At 47.5% G+C, this 22,761-nt stretch overlaps 1 protein-coding gene and 2 long non-coding RNA genes across 3 annotated transcripts in view; all 3 read right to left on the bottom strand.

The window, feature by feature from the left end:
* Positions 1-22,761, bottom strand: part of LOC128822502 (serine/threonine-protein kinase PAK 3-like) — a 132,675-nt gene that overhangs the window by 34,457 nt on the left and 75,457 nt on the right. The gene's annotated exons all lie outside the window — the stretch shown is intronic.
* Positions 5,386-9,358, bottom strand: LOC128822506 (uncharacterized). Its single transcript, XR_008441463.1, has 3 exons — positions 9,257-9,358; positions 8,262-8,344; positions 5,386-5,477 (listed from the first exon to the last, which is right to left on the bottom strand). It is a non-coding gene; the product is annotated as an uncharacterized LOC128822506 (long non-coding RNA).
* Positions 16,438-17,995, bottom strand: LOC128822505 (uncharacterized). The gene is made up of 2 exons (XR_008441462.1): positions 17,857-17,995; positions 16,438-16,614 (listed from the first exon to the last, which is right to left on the bottom strand). It is a non-coding gene; the product is annotated as an uncharacterized LOC128822505 (long non-coding RNA).

Below are 22,761 nucleotides of genomic sequence, written 5' to 3' on the forward strand. Positions count from 1 at the left end.
GCACTGAGCATCCTGCACTGAGCAAGGCCTAGGGCTGCTCTGACGCTGAGGCCTTTTGTGCACCACAGCAACCTTCTGATGTCACCATGACCGCATGGCAACCATGCCCTGACATCACAATGCAAACCCTCTATATTGGCCTGTGAATTGATGCAAAGCAATAACCAACCATCTGTACAGCAAACGCTAAATAGCCTGGGAAGTTCTCCTCTGTCATAAAGTAGCACGAATTCCCTTTGTGGGCCAAACCCTGCTGTTCAAGGGATCCAAGAGTAACTCCAAGAGCGCACCAAGCACCTACAGCCTGTACCCCAACAAAGCACTCAGATGGGACCCAAGCAAAGGAAAGCTGACCAAGAGAATAGCCCAAAGCACTGCACATCTGAGAAATGACCCTCACTTTTAAAATGTTAAAGGTTTAATAAACCTTAACAAAGGACTGAATAAGGAAAAATTGCAGCACTGGGAGTCTCTATGACCATTACGAGCAGCTCATCTACAAAACAGATGCTCTGCCTTTTATACCCTTAGGCTCTCCAAAGTTTTATCAGTCAACTCTTTCTCTGCTGTCCACTGGTGGAGATTACTTTCTTACATCTTGATTGGAGGTCAGGTGTTGTTACACCGCGCCTCCTGGTCACAAGCCGGCCCTCCCCAAAAGCCCTGACTACCAAGGCTGTTACAAGGGGGAGGGCAAATAAGGCTATGGGAGGATATATTACAATAACATCACTATACATTGTAACATCCACATACTATCTACCTCTTAATTGGGAGAGCCAACTGTTACATTACTCATCTAGAACACACAGAACCAGGAGAGAAGGCACTGTTGGCATAACAGCTGAAATAATTCCTCACAAATCTCCCACATATTTACATGTTTACTGGATATGCCCAGGGCTCCTGAGCATGTACATCGCTGCCTTTATTCCCCTTTGGAAGCAGTCAAACTGGCAGCATCTGCCTGCCCGCAGGAGGTGCTCCAAGCTGGAATGCGACTGGCGATGCTGATTTCCAGAGGCTTCTGTGCCCCAGGAGAAGCCAAGGCAGGAGTGGGTTGAAAGGCGCTGGAGCTGCTGCTGCTGCTCTGTGCCAGAGAGCCCTGGCTGGGCAGGGCACGGTGCCCACTGCGCTGCGGGCTCTTTCTCCTGGCAGAGCTGGGCACACCTGGGAACAAGGCATGGCAGCTTGTGGGGAAATCAAGGGGTTTGTGGGGGCTGCATTGCTCTGCACACAGCCAGGCCACCTGTGGCACAGAGTTCTGGCGCCTAAAAAGATGAAGCAGAGGGGAATAGCTGGAAAAGGTTTCATTTTGACCTTTCTTACCTGCTCACAGAAGTTGCCAAAATGAAAGTTACCAAGCAGGGCCTGATCCCTGCTGCCAGCTCAGGCTTAGAAAGGAGGCATTTGTTTATTTCAGTACTCGGTGCATAGGGAATCACTTCCCTAACACCTGCACACCCAGCAATCTCACTTACTAGTTTGTATCCATGCAACTAAGAGTCAATACTTTGCTGAAACTCACAGGCTAAACATTACTCCAAATTCTTTGACGTATTTAAATCATTTCTCAGAATTGATTGACAGCAGAGTAGGAGTATCCTGTAGGTCCCTGGTGGTCATTGCCACAGGTTCAGGAGGAGACTCATGCACAAAATAATCTAAGACACAACTGGGCTTGCAAAGCAAATTTATTCCATTAGTTCCAGTGGCAAATAATACATACCAACCCCTGGATTCCCAAAAATCCGCTGAGCAGGAGAGGGAGATGGAGCGTGGTGCTTGGTGTGGGGGGGGCAGGTAGGCAGTGCACTTCCAGGATCTCCCCTGGATCAAAAGGGTGTGCATCTCGTCCTTCTCACCCCTCCAGCCCAGAACCAGGCCTTGTATCTCCTGCGCAGGAGCGGAATTTTCCCAGTTACAGCATCAGCTCACACATGGCCGGCGCGTGAGATGAAGCCGCGGTGGCTCCCGATACCGACCCCATGCCAACAACAGCTCCCTTATGCATTGTTCCCCTTTCAAACCTTAACTGCCCACCCATTGACCAATACATTGCTTCTCCTTCAAGGATCATGTTCCCACCTGTAATAAATAAAAAGGTCTTCATCAAAACGAGCATTGAAGGAGATAAGAATTTGAACTGAGTAGGGAATTTCAAGGTGTGGGAGGAGAAGGAGGGGGGGGCCCGAGGGAACAGCAAGTATCCTGCTTAAGAATTGTGCAGATGCAACTAGCATAGAAGACTGTGTAACTAATTATACACAAGTTAACTTTTAGGCCAAAGACAATCTGCAAGGAAGATGAGGAGCCTTCATCCCTACGACCACCAAGGGCAGAAAAAAAAAGACCCCCTAGCAACCAATTCCAGAGGCGCAGAGTGCATTGAGAGAAAATACATCAACCGGAAAGAAAAAAAAAAAAAAAAAAAATTATAAAAACAAAAAGGGCAAAGGGAGAGGGCGCGCCGTGGTAGAGCAGAGACTCTCCGGACGCCCAGCGCTGTCTTTTGCTCATTACCACTTCCTTAATAAATTCTTGTTAATCGATTTATCTATAATTGGGCTCCCCAATTGAATTTGTCCATAACAAATTTGGTGCAGTGACTCGGATGAGGGCGACCGGGTGGGAATTCCTCATCAGGGAGGCGCCCCGCTGCCTCTGCAGCGGGCCTGGTGCAGGCTTTGCCTTCCCAGACCCTTACCAATGAACCTAAATTTGGTATTAAGCAAAAGGGATACCGGTAACCCCATAATCTTTGTGCACAAAGCCTGGGTGAAGACGCAGAACAGCGTGAGTATAAAAGTGGGAATCCTCTCGGTTGGGGTTGGGATCCCAGGACATAACCTATGAGACGTCCCTTTAGGACGAGGCAAGTGTGGACCTCTAAGTAGTGCGGTTTCCAGACCCCGAGAGGGGCTGGGCCACAAACGGGGCCGCGAGTGTGTGTGTGTGCATGAAGGTGTCCTGGAAGATGGGACAGAGGAAAAGCAAGCCCTCTGATTCCATGGGGATGGGGACCCCGGTAAAGCTTCCCCAGATACCACCTGACAGTCCGTTAGGTCTAATGATAAAATCTTGGGATGAATATCCTTCAAGAAAAGGGAAGGATAGGGCAGAAATGGTACATTATTGTATGGAAGTATGGGGAGGGAAACAGATCCGTGGTGATAATTCATTTTGGCCAGTGTCTGGAAGCTTTGAGGACTGGATTTGCCAGACATTAAACATTTATGGAAACTCTAAAGAACCTTTTGATATGGAAGAGAGCTAGTTTGCGGCTCTCTGGATAGTGGGGGAAACAAGAGCAAAACTTTTTGCCTTAAGCACCCAGGGAGGGAAAAAGAAAAATAAAAAGCCTGAGGAAGTTCCAACTGCACCCCCCTCTACCATACATACCTCCCCCTCCTCCACCCCCACCAGTACCACCCATAGTCTACCCCGATTTGGATCAAGGGGGAGATTTTGATAACCAAGAGGTAGAAATCCCGGAGCCGGTCTCTGAGGAAAATCGCCGCGTTACTCGTAGCCTAACACGGGGGGAAAGAGAAAGGGAAGGGCAAGCTCTATATCCACTAAGGGAAGTAGCTTTGGGAATGATCCCTAACCCCAATGCTGGTCAGCAGGGACAACCAGCCCAAATTCCAGGAATAGGTTATGTGGAGGTACCTCTCAACTCAGGAGATGGGAGGGAGTTCAAGAAAGAAATGGGACACCTATTGGAAGACCCCCTCGGAGTTGCAGAGCGGGTGGATCAGTTTCTGGGGCCCAACGTGTGTACGTGGGACGAAATGCAGTCAATACTGGGGATTCTATTCACATCTGAGGAGCGAGGGATGATCAGGATGGCTGGTATGAGGATTTGGGAGAGAGACCATCAGGCAGGACCCCAAGCAGATGCTAAGTGGCCTTTACAGCGTCCTAATTGGGATAAACAGGTTCCCCTGCATAGGACACATATGGCAGACTGAAGAACAATTCTTATCCAAGGCATCAGAGACTTAGTCCCTAAGGGGCAGAACATGAATAAAGCTTTTTGTGAGAGTCAAAAGAAAGATGAGGATCCCACGGAATGGTTAGGACGGCTCCGGAGATCTTTTCAGCTGTACTCCGGAGTAAACCCTGACACTCCGGAAGGACAGATGTTGTTAAAGACCCAATTCGTGGCCAGAGCCTGGCCTGACATTAGGAGAAAGTTGGAAAAGATTGAGGATTGGCATGGTAGAGGCCTGGAAGAGTTGTTGCGGGAAGGTCAGAAAGTGTATGTCCGGAGAGAGGAAGAAGGACAGAGGAAAGGAGCGAGAGTAACGATGGCTGTGGTACGTGAAGGGCAGAAGGGAACGCCTCATCGGTTCCAGGGAAGTAAGCCGAGCGGCCAGAGGGTGGAAGGAGGGAGAAGAGAAAAGGAGGGTGGACAGGGAAGCTGCTTTTATTGTGGTAAGAGAGGGCATTTTCGGCGGGAATGCAGAAAAAGGTTGGCAGATGAAAAGCAATTCAAGGAAGACTGAGGAAGTCAGGGGCTCTATTTGCTGGGGACCCAGGAAAGAACAGAGCCCCTGGTAAAACTGAGAATTGGTCCCCAGCAGCAAGAATAGGAGTTCCTTGTGGACTCAGGAGCCGAGAGATCAACGGTTCAAACCCTTCCCTCAGGGTGTAAATTATCAAGAGAAACAATGCAGGTAGCTGGGGCAAAAGGGGAAGCCTTTAAAGTGCCTGTAATTAAAGACGTGATTTTTGAAACCAGCTCCAAAATAGGTATAGGGTCACTGCTATTCGTTCCAGAGGCTGACTATAACTTACTGGGACGAGATTTGATGATTGAATTAGGAATTGAAATCGACATAAATGACAAAAAGCTACTATTAAATTATGTTCTCTTTGGGTAGAGGACGAACAGAAAATTAACCCTGAAGTATGGTATACCCCAGAAACGGCAGGCCGACTGGACATAAAGCCCTTTGAAGTAATGTTAAGGAATCCTGAAGTCCCAGTTTGAGTTAAGCAATACCCAATTCCAAATGAAGGAAGGAAAGGGGTCAAACCTGAAACCGAATGATTAAAAGCACAAGGGTTATTAGAACCCTGCATGTCCCCTTTTAATACTCCTATCCTTCCTGTTAAAAAACCCAATGGGAAATACCGTTTGGTACATGATTTAGGAGAAATGAACAAAAGGACTGTAGAAAGATTCCCGGTAGTAGCTAACCCTTATAATTTATTAAGTCAGTTAGGCCCCGAATATCAGTGGTATAGTGTTATAGATTTAAAGGATGCATTCTGGGCATGTCCCCTCAAAGAGAGTTGTAGGGACTATTTTGCCTTTGAATGGGAAGACCCAGACACCCACAGGGTACTCCCACAAAGGTTTACAGAGTCCCCTAATTTATTTGGCCAGGCACTGGAGCAGTTACTTACAGGTTTTCAATTGAGAGAAGGGGCTGTCCTGATTCAGAATGTAGATGACTTGTTAATAGCTGGAAAAGAAGAGGAAGTTGCCAGGGAAGAGAGTATGAGATTACTCAATTTTCTAAGCCTGAAAGGACTCAAAGTGTCAAAATCCAAACTACAATTTGTGGAAAAAGAGGTGAAGTATCTCGGACATAGACTGAGTCAAGGAATGAAGAAATTAGACCCGGAAAGGGTCAAGGGAATCTTGGCTATGCCAAGGCCAAGGACGAAGCGGGAGGTTAGACAGCTGCTAGGATCATCTGGGTACTGTAGACAATGGATAGAGGGATTTAGCAGGAAAGTAAAATTCCTATATGAGAAACTAACAAAAGAAGGCTTGCTTAGGTGGACTCAGGAAGATGAGGAAAAACTACAGGACCTTAAGGCAGAATTAGTAAATGCACCGGTTCTCAGTCTTCCTGATTTAAAAAGGCCCTTTTATCTTTCTGTAAACATTGAGGATGGAACAGCATACGGAGTATTAGCTCAAGATTGGGCAGGGAGGAAAAAAACCAGTGGCTTCTTTATCAAAAGAATAAATGGTCTATCACTGCTAGACCCAGTATCTAGGGGTTGGCCCACTTGTTTACAAACAATAGCTGCAGCAGCACTGTTAGTAGAGGAAACAGTAAAAATAACCTTTGGAGGGGAATTACATGTACTATCTCCCCACAACATTCGAGGAGTGTTACAGCAAAAAGCAGAGAAATGGATCACAGATGCTAGGCTCCTAAAATATGAGGGAATCCTGATTTCTTCACCAAAATTAAGCTTAGAAACCACTTCCCTCCAAAACCCTACTCAATTTCTGTACGGAGAACCTAGCAAAAACTTGACACACGATTGCCTAAAAGTTCTTGAAGAACAGACAAAGAAAAGGCCTGATTTGGAGGAAGAAGAACTAGAAAATTGCGAGAAATTAATTGTGGATGGATCGTCTCAAGTAATAGATGGAAAAAGAAAATCAGGTTACGCTGTAATTGATGGAAAAACCTTGAAGGTAATAGAATCAGGGCCATTAAGCTCAGGGTGGTCGGCACAGGCTTGTGAGTTATATGCAGTATTACGGGCCTTAGAGCTGTTAAAAGGAAAGGTTGGAACCATTTATACAGACTCAAAATATGCTTATAATACAGACATTTGGAAAGGGTAATACATACATTTGGAAAGATATGGGAAGAAAGGGGCTTGATTAATTCATAGGGAAAGGGATTAATTCGTGAGGCTTTAATTAGGAGAGTACTGAGAGCTTTAAGGTTGCCTGAAGGAATCGCTGTAGTTCATGTAAAAGGCCACCCGAGGGGGATATGTAACCAAATAAGGGGAAACAATGTCGCTGATCAAGAGGCCAAAAATGCGGCTCTTAGAGCGTTAAAAGAAACTGTAATTACCAAAAGGGTTAGGGAAGACTGCCCCGATTGTGCAGCTGATTTAGAGAGCAAACGTTGTCACAACTGTTGGAAAGATTTTGGGATGTGTGGAATAAATTGTGCTTGCGAGAATCCCCACAGGAAGTATTGTATACTACACGGACCAATCCAGATATTGGTGTTCACCGAAAAGGAGCAGGAAAAACTAAGAGAAATGGGGATCATAGAGAAGGGAAATAGAAAAGAATTACCAGATGGCCGTGAGGTACTCCCAAAGTCAGTGGCTTGAAAAATCCTGGAAGCAATTCACACAAAAACACATTGGGGTACCCAGGCATTAATAGACCAATTTGCAATTAAATGCACTTGTATGGGGATGCACACCTTAGCTAAGCAAATAACACAACAATGTCTAACCTGTCAACGGGCCAACAAGAGGCAATGGAGATAAAGGGAAATGGGGGGACGGGAATTGGCACATAGAGCGTTTTCCCACATTCAAATTGATTTTACTGATTTGCCTAAAGTAGGAAGGTATAAACACTTATTGGTGATAATAGATCACTTGACTCACTTTGTAGAGGCATTCCCTACCTCCAACTACACAAACAGTAGTAAAAATACTATTAGAAGAGATAATCCCCCGCTACGGACTAGCAGAAGTAATAGACTCAGACAGAGGCCCACACTTTGCCTCCAAAATAATTAAAGAAGTAGGAACAAAGCGGCAATATCATACTCCCTGGCATCCACAAAGCTCAGGTAAAGTGGAAAGGGTAAATGGAAGTCTAGATGTAAATGGTAGAATGAAGACCCTAACATGTGTGAACGAAGGAACAGAGACAGCAAATGCTCACAGTTCATGCTCAGAAACCTGGAGGATAATGACAACATTACAGGCAGTTGTTGCTATCTACACACGTAACTTCTCAGCCCTCACAGCGCTGACAGGAGTATGATCCTGAGCATCCTGATGAATATGCAAAGTCTGAATATCTATGAGTACTTTGGAGATGGTCAATAAGGAATCACTGCTCAGTGTCACTTCTAAAGAAGGGACGCCAGGGTATCAATTAAAAACTAGCAGCAGGCAGTCCTTTACCCACGGACAAACAACTTTGCATGCTGGTGCTACGTGGCAGAAAGAGCAATTCAGTTCATGGGGGAACAACAACCTGGACCTAATGTAAGTTCTGGGACATTCTTGAGGGCCGCTTTTCTGTATCTTGGGAAATTACTCCAAGAAAATACATGCTGACTCTTTATTTACTGCAGAGAAGAAGTATTAGCCATTGTTCAAGATAATACTGGACTAGCCTAGAAATATTACCCAGTTGTTTTGGCTGGGGAATAGTTGGCTGCTATAGGTTTGCACTTCACTCTTAACATACAGGACGGCTGAAATCTGCAAAATAAAAACAAATCTCAAGCATTTATCACCTGCCTTTTCTCTAGATAGCACTGGCTTTTGAAATCCACACCATTTTCAGCATTGTAACACAACTCAGTGCATCAAAAGACTTCTATAAAAGCAGAGCAAGGAACATAAAACCATGATTAACCATGATACATGAAATAAAGAAGTTATTAATAAGCTTTTAACAGAAATTCTTTAAAAAATAGAAAAAATAATTTTAACAAACACCAGCAGCTTCTGGCACAGAGGTATGCCCTGAAGTACCTCCTTTCAATTGAATTTATAATACACGTTTTGCATTATCTTTGTGCTACGGTTTCCTAACTTGAAGTTTTCTTTGTAGTCTCAGTAGGTAATTTTGAGTCAATAAAATAGATGGACTGTATTTTGAATTATCACAAACCAGGAAAAAACATGTTCTTGTGTTGATTAAGGTCTTCTTTCTTTGTCTCACTTAGAAAACACATCCTTATTTTCTTACATTTGATGCAAAGTCACAGAAAAAGACAGGAACTTTAGAAATTTGGCATGTATCTGCCCTATGAAATCCAACTTCATTTTCAAAGACATAGGTCTAAAACTGCCTCATCATACTATCTCTCCTTTCCTTCACATGTCATTTGGGAATGGGCATTCAACACAACATAAGCAATACTTAAAAACTTAATGGATTGGATTTTGACTTGACACAACAGTAGGACAAAGGGAATTCCCAGTGCTCTCTTAAGTCTCAGGAATATGGCAGTCTAAACAGATGGACTCATTTTAAAACACCTAACAGAAACTGTAAAATGCATCAACATTTCAATCTACAATAGCTTTTACAAGGTTTATTAACAGCTAATTTTTTACAGTATTTGTCATAAAAAGAATGTCAAAACTTCTGTGATCTTTGTTACTTGACATGCACTAGCTGTCAGCCTACTATAAGAAAATAGTACTCTAAAATTTACCTATTACATATGTTAGAATAACACTAGGAAGTTTACTTGTCACAGAAGCTTTTAACCACTCATACCTCTTTCACCTTGCCTGAGCCAATAACAAATACCACATCATTGACTGTTATGCTGGTTTCTGCTGTATTTGTAGAAAGAATCTGCAATTAAAACAACCAGAACTATAGTTAAAAGCAAAGACAAAAGAGATTAATACAATATCTGACAAAGTCCTCTAAAACGTACTATCTTGCACACAGCAGGAGGTGACTTTCTTCTGATCCAAAGTCGGAGTATTTGAATGAAGCATGAAAACCTGATATCTAATGCACATTTAAGTGTTTTTGGAAGACACAGTGAAAACCTCAACCATAGAGGCTTTACCTGTGCGCATGGTCAGCAAATCTCCTGTCATCAAAAAGAATGTGGTCCCTCAAGCTATCTCATCATATCCAGGAAGAAATATTAAAATTGCTCCTGAAAGAGAAGCAGGTTTGCAGAGTTAAGCAGCAAATTCGCTTAAAATATCCATCAGTACTGTGCAGAGTAGCATTTGGAAGGTTTTACCTATGTAGTGTTTCCAAAAGAAGGGCAGGATTCATCAAAGGCTCAAAGTACAATCATTGGCTGGGAGTGTGTGTTTATACTTACCGGTCTCACAACTATGACAGATGTTATGAAGTGAGTGCATAATGAGGTCCAGATCCACCTTTTCATCAAAACTGTGATGATAAGCTGTCAGTAGTTCTCTGTCCTCTGCGCTAAGCTCACTAGCACTTGCTCAGACCAGGGAGCTTTCATCCAGATGTCCAAAACCTGCTGAAGCAAATAGAAAAATGCACAGACCAGACCAGAATCAAGGCTGTTTGTTTCAGGTTTGCATTCAGCCACCAACTAAACTTAGATCAACACCAACAAGACTACTCCTTTCCAATTTTAATTTTCAAGTGTAGCAGAACAGCACCTCCAAAATACTCTTACTGTTCACTGGTTTAAGTGCAATCCAACAAAGCATGAAACTTCAATTTTTAGCATAACTTTCAGTTCTTAGTCTTTGTTGAAACACAGCCATAAGCAAAGTGTCAGAACTCAAAGTATAAAGACACTACTTGTTTACCTGTTAAATAAAAAGTATTTCAAAGCAATGTTTTCCCAAATGTTTTCCTCCCATAAGTAGGTACTGTGCAAGTGGAAACTACACTAAAAAGTGTTCTAAAAATACTAGTCTCTGCAAAACGACAACTGAACTGTAACTGTACGTTAATCAGAAACCAATTCTTGAATGACCTAGTATAAATGTCACTTCTACTGAATTTCTTTCATATGGCTACTATGTATAGACAACAATGTATAGACAAAAACACAACGGGTTTGTTTCCTAAATAAGCATCTGAAATTAAAATGGTACATAGTAGAATCATTATCTCTATTTATCTAAGTCACTATACTCATTTCCTGCCTAGACATATAATCATGATAGCAATGCCCACATCAAAATGATAAAAAAAAAATATGAAAGAAGTCTATACCACTGTAACTATACTTATCCTAGGATTTGCATATAATCAAGTGCAAATCAATAATCAAACATAATCAAAGAAATACACTGACTACAAACACCATTTTTTAAAAAGCATGGTTTTGAAACATTCCTGGTCTCAAATAAATCCTGCTATTTAGGTCAGATTTAAAGGCACAAAAAGCTAAAAATTGTTCTGATTAGAAGCCAAAATGCAAATTTCCCTTCAACATTTCCCTTCAGCTGTTTCTACAAAGTCGTTGTAGCTTACCTGTAGGATTCCATCGAGTCAACCACCTCTGTCTCTCCCAAGTGCTTAGCCCAGTCCACAGCCATCCTGAAAGAATACACAGAAATCCTTTTTGAACTTCTCGCTTCAAAAGACACACAGCCTAAGACTCTGAATTCAATTTATAATTTCCGGAATACAATGTGATAAACAGAAGTTCAAATATGTTTCGAATGTCAAAATTTACTATTGCTTACAGTAGCCTGTTAAGTTAGCAATTAGAATTTTCTTTAACATTTAAACTTTCTCATTTGTATACTGACAAATCTATGCTTTGGTTTGCCTGTTTGTTTTTTACCAGCCATTAGAGGATTTGCAGTGGATACTTGCTCCCATACTGATCAGCTGCTCTACTTGACTCAAAAAGCCTCTCCCTGAAGCTATCATTAGTGCAGTTGCACTGGTTTCATTGTGCCTATTATCAGCTGAGAATTACAAATGAATAAATAAATGAACAAATAAACCAGCAAACCAAAGAAAAACATTCTTTCTTTTTCACCTAAAGGCGCTGTGAATGTGGCTTACATGATTTTTAAAATCCAGGCCAGACAGAATTTGTTTCTGACTTCATCCCACCACTCAGTTCATATGAATTTAACACTACTTTAGACACACCGCAGCATCTGCTAATACTTCAAAACAAGCACAAACAAAAAATAACTAAACAATGCATTAATTCTGCTAATTCCATTCACTTTTCCAATAGGCATCAGAATTCAAACCTAACAACGTTTGAACCTGGAGACAAAGCAGCCACAGAAGTTAAAGTCATTTTGTTATTGTTTTTTTTTCTAATGTAATAAGATGATAGACTTACCACTGACATTTTCAGCTAAATTGATATGGAACACCTGAGCAAAGGCATCAATGACACTATTTGCCCCTTACCTTCATGTCCCAGACCTTGCTATTGTATGCCAACGTAGCTCACATTTGTATTCACCCCTTTATCCAGGTGTCATCAGCTTGCTGGGATTTTCCTCCTGAGAGCAGCCTGGGAATGCTGCTTGCTGTCACAGGGCTTTGTTCCTCCCAGGAAACTCCACAGACTCACTTAGCTTCATCCTTTCTAACACATGGCCTGGGTTAACTGCCAAGAGGATGAGCAGTGTACGCCGTTCCTCAGCAAATGCCAATCCCTCTAAGAAATGCTGATTCCAGTGGGATTTAGGCCCAAGTGCTGTTCTCAGGAGCACTGAAGTTCAGGGTTTCAGCAGCAAGACAAGAGCAGGCAGCTTGGCAGGCCTCCATCAGCTCCAGCACTCACCTGCCTTGCAAATTCCTCTGCTTCCTGTAGCCATTGGCTGAACTCCTGTTCTTGACCTGCGGCCTTCTCCTGTTACCTGTGAGACTGGAAACCTGAGGTACTGAGGCACGTTATGAGGAAGTCTAGAATGAAATGACGGAGGAGAATTCTTCAGAAGCTGCACTTTGGATCGTTTGCCCTGCTTGGTGCTTGCAACTGTCCGCAGTAGATGTGAAGTTTGTGGTTCAGTGAGCTATATGGCCCCGAAAAGAAAAGACTAAGTTAGCTCAGGAAAACCAGGATCAATTTACTCAGCTCCTGCAGGCCGGAAATGAGAGAGCAGCAGATGACTGAAAAATGCAGTACTATGCAGCACGTACCCATCGTGGGCATGACAGAGATTTCAAACCCACATCCATGGAGAATCTGGCCTTGCAGGTTTCCCACAAGCCAACGGGAGTGGGTTTTGGCAAAGGCACAAGGAGCTCAGTGTTGGACGGAGAAGTTTGTCAAGAGAAGGGCTGACTTGGGAGCTGGTGGAAGTGGAGAGAATGGGCAAATGCCGCCATGGGTGCACCCTCACTGTGTGAGGGTTGCTCCAAGGGCACCCCCTGCCATGCACAGGACGTGGGCACTGCCCCGTGCAGAGGACGTGTCCCTGCCATATTGCCAACATAAACGCTGCTCCTGTGTCATGCAAACACATATGGGTGATTTGTTAGTCGGCATCTTTTCCCCGCTAAAAAATCATTCTTCCTTCAGTGAGCCCTACAATTTGCTGGTTGATGTTAGCCACGCAGTGAACGGGCAGGAATGACAGGCATTCCAATTTAGGGAACTGGTTTTAGTCAGAAGCATTGGTGGCCAAAGGACAGGGTGTGTGGGCTTGGTGCCTGTTCTGCGTTCCTCTTGGATCCTTTGAGCTATGGGTTATGCACTTCAAGCGGGTTTTGTGCTGCTTTGGGACAGTGTGTGCCTTGTCAAAGGAGTCCTTTTTGTCGCCTGATGCCGTAAAGTCTGTGGACAAATGCAGGCATCCTTTTATTTTCAGCTGCAATTCTAGGGTCTGCAGACATGTGCAGGTATCCTTTTTTCTTCCTTTTTCTTCTACACTCTGTGGATTTGTGCAAGTGTCCTTTTCTTTTTTTCCCCTGTTTTGCTGTGCAGTCCAAGAATTCATGCAAGTGTCCTTTTATCCTCCTTTTTTGGCACAGTCTGCAAACTCATGTAAGTGTCCTTATTTTACCAATTTAGTTGCATGATCTGGGGACTTTTGCAAGAGTTCTTTTTTTTAGTCTTTTCACGGCACGCTCTGGGCATTCTTGCAAGTGGGTGATTTTTCCCTTTCTGTTTCATGGTCTGTGGACTGGAGCAGCATTGCTCAAATGATGGAGCGAGTCCATAGAGCAGTCGGCAGCGCTTTCTCCTTGGTGGCCCTCGCCGTACTGCCCGTGGTGCTGCCGGGCAGGCCTCAGTAGCTGCGTCTTGGGCAGCATCGCCACCCCTCAGCTCCGTCTGTCACGACTCCGGCCCCGACTCCGCTTGTGGCTCCTCTCGGGCCCGCGGAGGACACGCGCGGCAGGGCCTCACTCCCGCCTCCGCTGCAGGTTCCCCGGACTGAGCTCTGCCACTCGGCAGCGTGGCCGCCCAGCCCGATGCCAGTGCCCTGTTCAGATGGGGATGCCCAGCCCGAGGTGCCTGGGGGGCCGTAGCGGGGAGGTCGGGAACCGTTCCCAGCCCCGGCCTGAACGCCAACAGCCACACCTCGCCTGCAGGGAAGGCCCTGCAGGAGCGATTCCGCTGGGTTACCTGCAGGGCCGCGGCGCCTTGGGCACCGTCTGCTTGGGGACGTGCCTGGCGGACAACGCCCCGGTGGGTGGTGGGGCTGGCAAGGGGCGGAGTAGGGGGAGGGCAGAGGAGAGGGAAGGCGGGGCTGGGCAGGGTGGGATCTGAGCTCAGCCCGCTGCTCCCATTGGCTCGCAGGTGGCCATCAAATGTGTGTCGCGGGATTGCATCCGTCATTAGGGCGAGCTGGTGAATGACTTGGGCCAGCAGCAGAAAACAGCACATGACGGGCGGGGTAAGCTGAGGCCCCGGAGAGTGGAAGCTGCCAGGACGCCTCAGAAGAGAGCTGGCGTGAGCTCAGTGGAGGGCTCAGAGCATCCTGGGCTGGGTGAGGGCTTCTAGACCCCTGGCACGGCATCAGCCCCACTGACGGCATTGTGGTCTTCTTGCAGCCCAATGGAATCCACGTGCCCGTGGAGATCGAGCTGCTGGACAAGGTGTCCACTGGGTTCCATGGTGTTGTTCAGCTCTTGGATTGGTGTCAGCTCCCTAACAACTTCGTGTTGGTGATGGAGCGCCCTGAGCAGTCTTAGAACCTCTTTGATTTCCTTCTGCCATGGGGGCTCCATGTCGGAGGAGGTGGTGCAGGGGCTGTTCCTCCAGGTGCTGGAGGCCATGCAATACTGCAGCAGCTGTGGGGTCCTGCACCGGGACATCAAACCAGAGAACATCCTCCTCGACCTGGCCACCGGACAGGCAAAACTGATGGACTTTGCCTGTGGCACCGACCTCCAAGACACAGTCTGCCCACACTTTGCAGGTGAGCCCACCCAGGGCTGTGCTCCCAGTTGGAGCCGGCATCTCATGGCCCAACCTGGCTATGGCTCCAGGGATTCCCCCGTTTACTGCCAGTCAGGGGCACACCTATGAGCCACAGAGATCTGCCTGTACGAGGCAGAAGGAAAGATCAGAAGAACCATTCCACCTTCTCTCGCTGCTAAGCCAGTTCTCTTCCTCATAAAGACAAAATGCAGTTTTTCTGCGCACCAATGGCAGCTTACCGCACCTGCAGAGCTGAGAGGCTTTTCCCCCTGCTGCTGTGCTACAGGCAGATTTAGCAGCATTACCTAACATGGATACCCACAGAGGGACCACAAGCAATTGACTTTGTGCCACTTGATCTCAAAGATCACCACTCTCAGCAGACACAGATGGAAGAGACTTGCGCACTCCCTGTTTGCCCTGTAGACGCACACCTGGCCGACACAGCTTTCCCTGATGGAGAAAAACAACAAGGAACAGCTCCCTCACAGCCGTGCAGCCCAGAGATCTGCAGGGCGCCATCAGCAGCTGGCTTCATAAGTGACCAGTTCTGCTGGGATGGAAACCAACCACCAAATCCTCACTGACTTCAGTGGCAGCAGCAGCAGCGCCTGCGTCTGATCCCTAGGTCTGGGGCTGGGCTGGACAAAGGACACACATGGCACACCACCCCTGAAGGATGTGACTTTGGAAACAACCACCTGCCACTGTCTCCTGTTGTTCTGCGGCAGGGTCACAGCAGCCTGAGGCACTGGGCAGCCCTCAATGCCACCTGAGACTACAGATGACAGGCCCTGGCCTCTGAGACCAAACACAGGGGGAAAGTCACTCTCCAGATGGAGCTTGCAGATTGAAAAGGCTGCCGTGAGCAGCCATATCAAAGGGCAGACAAATGAGGCCCTCCTGCTCTTTAGCTGTGCCGTGCAGCTACACAGCCCTGGGTAGACACCGCAGAGCACAGGGACAACAGAAAGCACAGAAAGAGGAACAAACCCAGCCAAGCACAGAGACTTGTCATGATTGCTGAACCCCAGACAACCCCAAGCGTGCCATCACCCACCAGTCCTTTTCTGTTGACAAAGAGCAGGTCCAGCGGGTGCCTTGCCTTGCTGGCCAGGGTCCTGCCAGGCTGTTTCCTCTCTGCTCTCCTGTACTGCCAGCAGATGTGCCCACCTTCTTCGATCCACTTGCAGAGCCTTGTACCTATTAGCCATGGCCACGTGGGAGGCAGGAGCAGTCCACAGAGGAGACGTGCCGGCTACACCGAGCAGGAACCAAAAGCCTCTGTGTGCCCGGCTGAAAGCCTGTATCTCCACAGGATGTTTTGGCTGCCCTGCTCTTCACTGGGTTTTGGCTGGAAATGCAATTGCCCTTTCTTCCTCATCCAGAAATCCATGGTTGGGGAAAAAGCTAGCCAATGGACAGCATTCCAAAGGCAGTGTGGGTTGGAGCTGATAAATGGAGGAGATTGTTGCCAAATCCAAACCACACCAGGATGCCCTTTAGAGGGACTTTCCATTTTTAAGAAAGAATGGCCAATTCAGAAGGGAACGTAGAGCCTTATTCCATGGCTGACAAGGAAGGCAATCGTCCAGCAGGCTTGGGGGTGTATAGGACTTTTATTGTGAGTCCAGCTCCAAGCTGCCTTTGGAGGAAGTAATCCTGAAGTGGTCCTGGTCATCTCTTCTGCTTCCTCGATTGCTTCGCTGCAAGTTTCCTTCCTTTTCATTTGAAAAGCCCTTAGAGTTGGGATTTAGATGGCAGGGGCCCATGTGATCTGGAGAAGGAATAATAGAAGTACAAACAGTCATAGAAACAACAGCAGTATGAAACCAGCCCTACAGCCAATCAATTTCTCTGAAGTATTTTGTCTCCAAAGACTGGTGACAAGTCTGGAGTCTAAAGGGAATCCAGGAAGCCAAGTGTTCTGATCAGTGTGGCCAGACTAGCACACACACCTTCTCTGAGTCATTGGCTAGGTCACAGCCATCTGCTGCTCCCAAAACAATCCCTGCTTTTGTCTTTACTGTAGAGGGAAGCTCAGGCAAAGCCCACCCACTGCCAGCTGCCCTCAAAGGCAAAAGGAATGCCCCAAGTGCTCCCTGCCTGCATCCAAGCGCCACAGTGGCTTCTGTAGGGAGTCCAAAATGTCTCTCCCAACACCAAAGGAGGAGGAACGTGTGTTACAGCCCATGCTGAGGCACACACACTATAATACACTACTCGACTGGACAAGGAATGCACAGGACGTACTCAGCAGCTTCAGGCACCTCCTCAGCAGCCTGACAGCCAGCCCTCTCCCACAGCTCCAGCCTGGCTCTGCAGGGGCTTCCCGTGGCACCTCCCTCCTTCTGAGGGGAAGTTCTGGGCTTCCCTTTCTCTTTGGGCCTGCAGCACCATTCCTGCCTTCCTCAAACCTGCGCTCTGGTAGCCTCTCACCAGACCGCTCCCTGCAGACACAAAAATCTCTCCAGCACTGTTTGCCAAGGGCCAGCTAAGAGACAATGCCACCCAGACAGACAGTGTCCAGAGAAACAGTGCCCAGAAGGAGCCCAGAGGAGTCCAAAACAACACACAAACTCTCTTTTCACACTCTGTGCCTCTTGACTCTCTCTGGTTCTTATCTTTTCTCGCCCAGGCTGCATGATGGCAATTTACTGCTTCATCTCAAGCAGCCTTTTCTCTTGCTCCTTCTGTACCTCTGCCAGGAAATTTTCCCCTTGTGCCAGCAGCTGCTGTGCCTCCAGACGCTGCCCTTCCGACTCCTGGTGAGGGGAGGAAGACACTTCCACATGAAGTGCCAGCCAAGCTCCCCAAATAACCAGTGGAAGCTTCATGCCTCACACCACCCCCCACCTGAAAAGTGCACGTCAGTAGTGACTTTGTGCCCTCCAGCAATGCTGTCCCAAGCAGAAATTCAAAAGCAGGATCAGCAGGTACGAGGAAAAGGAGATGCCACCTTCCTTTCCTGCTCTGATGGCTGCCTGTTTCCTGGCCCCTCTCCCCTCAGGATTTCTACCTGTTCTCACAGGTTCAGTTCTCCAAGTGCTGAAGTGGTCCTTGTCATCTCCTTTGCTTCCTGCATGACTTGGCTGCAGGGATGACAGCGATCAGGCTGTCAGAAGAGGCTTAAGAGAGGCTCTGCTGACTGGAGAAATGGATGCTGCCCAAAGGGGAAAAGGAACAAACCAAATTAAAAGAGAGAAAGGAAAAAGGAACCATTCTTTTCCAAACTGACTTCCTAACAGGGTCAAGCTGGATTCCTCTAGCCCCCAGAAATACACAAACATAGGTGGCCTGAGGTCACCATCAGCACATGAGCCTTCATGTCCAGGATGCTGCTAGCACAGGCAAACATGGCCCAGAACTGCACTAGTCCGTTCCTCAAGGTGTCATCACTTGCTGGCATTTTTGTCCTGACAGCACTGTGGGATTGCTGCTTGCTGTCCAAAGGTTTTGTTCCTTTCAAGAACTCAACACACTTATTCCAGCTCCTCTTTTCTACAGACATGGGCTATTTGAGTGTCCAAAAGAGATGTGGGGCATTGGGCAGTCCTCAAGAGACTCCCAAGGGCTCTGAAATTATTGACCGCACGTGTTGTTCTCAGGAGCGCTGGACACGCAGGTTTTCAGCAGCAAGCCAGGAGCAAGGACACAAGCAGCAGGGCACAGATGGGCTGAGCTCTGGCTTGCAGGAAGAGCAGTGTCTGCCTTGGCATGCCCCCCGCTCCTGTGCTGGCTGCCATCTTCCTTCTCAGCAGGAACAGCCAAGGAAATGGCCTGGTCACCAGCTCCTTGTCTGCCACAAAACCTGGCAGCAAAGCCGCAGCAATCCTCATCTACTTGAGCGGGCCAGGCAGCACATGGGGCTGGCACAACTCCTGCTCAGCTGTCCCCGTCTGGCTGGCAGAAACCTCTAAGGCTGGGGCAGGAGGGACAAGCTGAGTGCCCTCGGATGCTCACAGTGAGCTCCCTCACAGCCCCTGCCTTCCCACGGACCAATCTAGAACCGCTTGGTTCTAGACTGCTTTTGTTGTGCTCTTCAAGCCCCCGTCCCTGGCATTGCAATACTTCAGTTCCTTTGCTACCAGGTAAACATGAATACACCACCTGAGAACAAAAGAGGGTCACAGAAATGACCAGAAGCTGGGAGCTCTCCTCTGAGGAACGGCTGGGAGAGTTGTGCTTGTTTAGCCTGGAGAAGAGCAAGCCCCAAGGAGACCTTTCAATATTTGTAGGGCCTTCTAAGAAGAATGGGGACAAATCTTTTCGTAGGGCCAATTGTAAGAGGACAAGTGTAAATGGTTTTAAGCTACAAGACACTCGATTGGCTCTAAGGAAGAAAGTGTTTACGAGGAGAGTGCTGAAACACTGGCACAGGCTGCCCAGAGAGCTGGGAGGAGCCCCAAGCCTGGCAACATTCAAGGTCAGCTTGGATGGGACCCTGAGCAACCTGATCCACTTGAAGATGTCTTTGCCAGTGACTGGGGTTTTGGACTAGATGACCTTCACTGGTCCCTTCTAATCTCAACCAGGCTTGGATCCTGCTTGGTTTTCATTGGAAAAGCACCCAGAGTGGATATTACTATGTGGGGGGGCCCATCGGAAGCCCTGGAGTTTGGCCGAGGAACAAACCCTGACAGGGAACAGCTCTTTGGGCTGCAGCCGCTTTGCCTTGTACCTGCAGAAGTTCCTTGGCAGAGCCTCGCCTGTCCACATCCATCTGCAGGCAGCAGCCCAGAAATTCACACAAGCCAGAGGGCAGCCTGAGCTTGTGCAGGTCTGGTACGCCTTGCTTGCCTATCAGGTACTTAGCCTGAAGCCAAAGGAAACATGAGACTCTACGTGATTCTTCCATATCCTTCAGTGCTCACCTAGACCCCATCTTTTAAGCTCCAGGCTGCAGTGGCAATTTCTTGCCTAGCAGATGCTTAGAGATGAGCCTTCCCTCCCAAAGGAAAAAAGGCTCCAGTGCAGCCCCAGCTCTTCCAAGCTGCAACAGGTCTTGCCTTGACAGCTGATGCCAGCCCCAAGGACGTTTTCAGAAGTGGGCCTTGGTGGAAGCACTTTAAGCTGTGGGCATGGGATTTTGTCTAATGGACACACAGGAGAAGGACACCGCTCTCTGAGCGTATTTGCACCTTACCCTCTCACGGGTTTCCCGAATATAAGGAGCCTCTCCTTTGGCCATTTCTATTCCCACAATGCCAAGGGACCAGATGTCCACTTTGGGGCCGTATGGCTGTCTTCTCACCACCTCGGGTGCCATCCAGCAAGTGGTCCCGACCATCGACCTCCGTTTACTCTGCTCAGGGCTGAGCGGAGCACAGAGGCCAAAATCGGCTGAGGAGAAAAACAAACACTGCTTCAAGTAGGGAACCAAGGAAAAGGCTTCCTCACTCTACGTCTCAGAATGCAGTGCTGAATCGAGCTGGAAAAGCAGCTGGGCTCTCATTCCTCAGGGCTGCAGCCAAGGACATGGGCAATTGTCCACTTAGCAACCCCCCCCCAGGATTCCCACCCTGGCTTTTCCTCAGGCACCGGAACGTTTACACTGTAACTCTCTCCCTTTGGAAGGAACACACACACAAACCAAAGTTACTCTTGCTACCTTCTTGCTCTCTAGACCACTCAGCCCCTTACAGCTGCGCCCTGGGCTCCCAGAGTGCTCCCTGCCCTCTCACCAGCACCACTGCTGGGCACCCGGCAGCCGCTCAAAAGCATCCCCACACCGCCTCCCCGGAGCGCTGCGCCTGACCCAGAACACCCACCCAGCTTGACGGAGCCATCCCGGCCCAGAAGGATGTTGTCACTTTTGATGTCTCTGTGGATCACCTGGTTGGCATGAAGGAAAGCCAGGCCTTGCAGGCACTGGGAGAGAAAAAAGAAACAGGAGGCCAAAAGTTAGCCTGATCTGATTTCATCACATCCAAAAGGACACTGCTCCTGAAGATTCACAGATCTCAAAGGAGCAGTGAGCGCTGGCAAGAGGAAGTGCTTGCTGCTGCAACACGAGGAGGAGAGCAGGATCTTTCCAAGGCAAGGCATATTAGCGCTTGAGAGGGAAACATCAGTCCTTGCTCAAGACTGTCCCCTGCAAAGCCAGTCAGAATGATCCCTGCTGCACTGGATGCACTCTCCCTGTCTGGAGGACAAGCAATGATTTGCCAAAAGAGAAAAAGTTCCTGCCTTGGGTACCAAGGGGATCACTGTCGAGTGGGAGGCTGGAGGACAAGGGTTATAGGGCCTCCTTGACAGCAGACTTGGAAGGAGCTCATTTGTCAGTTTTCAGCAGCAAGCAGCATGGTGGGTGCCGTGCCATCCTTTGAAGTTGGGAATGTGACAGATGAGTCTCTCTTTGGCTTTGCTGCTGGTTTAAAACTTGGACACCAGCACCTTTGCACTTACAGGCAAAGAAGGCAATGCAGAAAGGGTTTGGGCAAAGGCTTGGAGAGGCAAAGTGCAGAACAGAAAATACAAATGAAATCGAGACAGGGAGTTCAACAATGGTCTAGAAGAGTAAAGAACAGACTATAGTAAGGGCAGGGACACTGGCAGGCAGTTCACTCCCAATGCTCTTTCTTCTCCAAAGCATAAGAGCAACACAGAAAGAAAGCTCTGAACATGGAATCACTCGCTTTGCAGCGCTTTTGAGGGACGAGCCTGTCCAAGCCATCCCAAGCACAAGCAGGGCCCCTTACCTCCCGACACACTGTTGCTATGTGTCCTACAGCCATCCTTTTCATGCTGACCACATCAGCTAAGGAGCCTCCATCCATATACTCCAACACCACCAGGACATCCTCACTGACAAGGTAGCTGCAAGATGAACGCAACAGAATTGAGCTGAATGTGCACAGCTGAATTGCCGGATGAAGGAAAGACTGCAGCTGAGTTTTGTTTCCAGGTCACTGGTAAATGAAGACAGAATCAAATGAAGACACACTCCACCCAGGCTATCCACTGCTTGCCATCTGTGCCATCTGAATGAGGAAGGCACATCAGTGGAAAAGGAGGCTGTGGGTATTCTCAGCTCAGTCAGAGAGAAAGAGAAAGGTTTTCTAATCAGGCAAGAGCCTGGGAAACATGCTGCTGGCTTAGTAAGAGAGCCAGGTTTCTGAGATCGATCTCCAAGCTATTTCTGCCAGGAAGCATTCATGGGGACAAAATGCAATCTCCTCCCATGCCTTGTGCAGGACTAGATTGATGTTAATTGAAAGATCCATTTTCTGCCAGAATATTTACCTTTCTAGGTAGGTGACAATATTGGGGTTCTTATATTCCTTCATGACCAGGATTTCCTTCAACACATCCTCGCAGCCCTGCTGCTGGAGATTAACTTGCTTTACGGCCACCTACAATGACATTGAAAAGCCATCAGGAGCGGACATTACGAGAGCCTCTTACTCCGTGCACTCACAGGCCTGGATGCCTTGTCACCTCGGTAGAAATGGACACTAAACCATCAACCACAAAGCGCTAACAGCACTCTCTGCACCTGCAGACTTCTCAAACAGACTTTGTTTATCACTACTATTATCATTTACACAGGTTTTGCAAGCCAAAAGTAATTTTGCTCCTGTGAAGGTAAATTGTAACCACTGGAAATACGTTAGCATTTCTAGGGGCTTTCACCAGCCTTTTGGAGATGGCTGCCATTCTTGACTGGGTGCCAAAGGAAACACACACCTACATGACGGGGAACATGCTGTCCAAAAAAGAACTCTAAGGCAACTCAGAGTAAAGTTACAATCCTAGCACATCCTAAGTTCTTCAGTTTGGGCTTCGCAACTCTGAAGAACAATCTTGAACATGGTTTACACCGTGGAATTATTGTCATTTATAATTTTTTAATGGCTTTAAGAATGAATAACCCTTTATGTGGTACCCTATGGATGCACGGCAGGTCATAAGCAGGGCTTCG

The sequence above is a fragment of the Vidua macroura genome, chromosome Z, assembly GCF_024509145.1.
Source record: "Vidua macroura isolate BioBank_ID:100142 chromosome Z, ASM2450914v1, whole genome shotgun sequence".
Taxonomy (NCBI): domain Eukaryota; kingdom Metazoa; phylum Chordata; class Aves; order Passeriformes; family Viduidae; genus Vidua; species Vidua macroura.